At 36.3% G+C, this 1,149-nt stretch overlaps 1 non-coding gene across 1 annotated transcript; it reads right to left on the bottom strand.

Annotated features, from left to right (window-relative positions):
* Window positions 1-265: 265 nt before the first annotated feature.
* Window positions 266-372, bottom strand: LOC131234067 (small nucleolar RNA R71). The gene has a single exon (XR_009165480.1). It is a non-coding gene; the product is annotated as a small nucleolar RNA R71 (small nucleolar RNA).
* Window positions 373-1,149: the final 777 nt, after the last annotated feature.

The raw sequence follows: 1,149 nt of genomic DNA, 5'->3' as shown, positions 1-1,149 counted from the left end.
CCTGAGATAATCTAATTACTTCCTAAGTTCCATGGATTTAATTCAAAAAATCCATATATGCTTATTAAAGAATTTGGAGAGATTGTTATAACCATACATTTTAATGATATTCCTTCAGATACAATTAACTTTAAATTATTTCCGTTCTCTATAAAAGAAAAGGCCAAATCATGGTTTCATTCATTAAGGCTTAGATCCATTGGCACATGGGCAAAGATGAGTCATGAGTTCCTTAAAAAGGTTCTTCATGGCTCATAAAACCAACACTCTTAGACGTGAAATAATGAACTTCTCCCAGAAAAATAATGAGACCTTATTTGAATATTGGGAATGGTTTAAAGACTTACTTCTCACTTGCCCACACCATGGTTACGAAACTTGGTGAACAATTGATCTTTTTTATGACCGACTCAGTCTAAACATGCGCTAATTCATACAGATGATGTATAATGGCAAGTTCATGGATAAGAAACCACAAGATACATGAGATTACTTTGACATGCTAGCTGAAAATGCTCAATCATGGGACACATCAAACCAAGCTAGTACTCTTAAGGAAGTGCCAAGAGAGATAGGAATACATGTACTCAAGGAGGAGGATGATATTAATGTATGGTTAGCAATTCTCACATGAAAAATTGAAGACTTGGAATCTGGGAAGGAATCAACTTAGCCCAAAGCAGTCGTCGAAACCGTATGTAAAATTTGTGAGAGTGATGTACACCCAATCAAAGATTGTTTTACAATCTAAGCTTTTCAAGAGGTTTTTCACGTTCAAGTAGATACTATAAACACATATTAATGACTAATTAGTGCACCAAATTCTGACACGCACACTCCTGATTAGTGGAACCTTAATTGGAGAAATGAACAACTGTAAATGTAACCAATTATCTACAAGGGCCATCTAGTGGACTTCCACCTAGGAGAACCCTTGAAGATACATTAAATGTATTTAGGCAAGAGCAACTGCAGGCTATGAATGAGCCTAGAACTTAAGACACAATTGAATGTTAGGGAGACCGGGATCTTTCCGGCCCGGCCTCAACCTAACACAAAAAGACAATTTGAGATAAGCGATCTTAACTCTTCAACTCAACATCTGGAATATGTTAAAACCATAACCACCCTGAGAAGTGGAAACGAAAT

The sequence above is a fragment of the Magnolia sinica genome, chromosome 18 (assembly GCF_029962835.1).
Source record: "Magnolia sinica isolate HGM2019 chromosome 18, MsV1, whole genome shotgun sequence".
NCBI classification, from domain to species: domain Eukaryota; kingdom Viridiplantae; phylum Streptophyta; class Magnoliopsida; order Magnoliales; family Magnoliaceae; genus Magnolia; species Magnolia sinica.
Note: the sequence above shows the minus strand (reverse complement) of the source record. Positions and strands in the feature narration are given on the sequence as shown.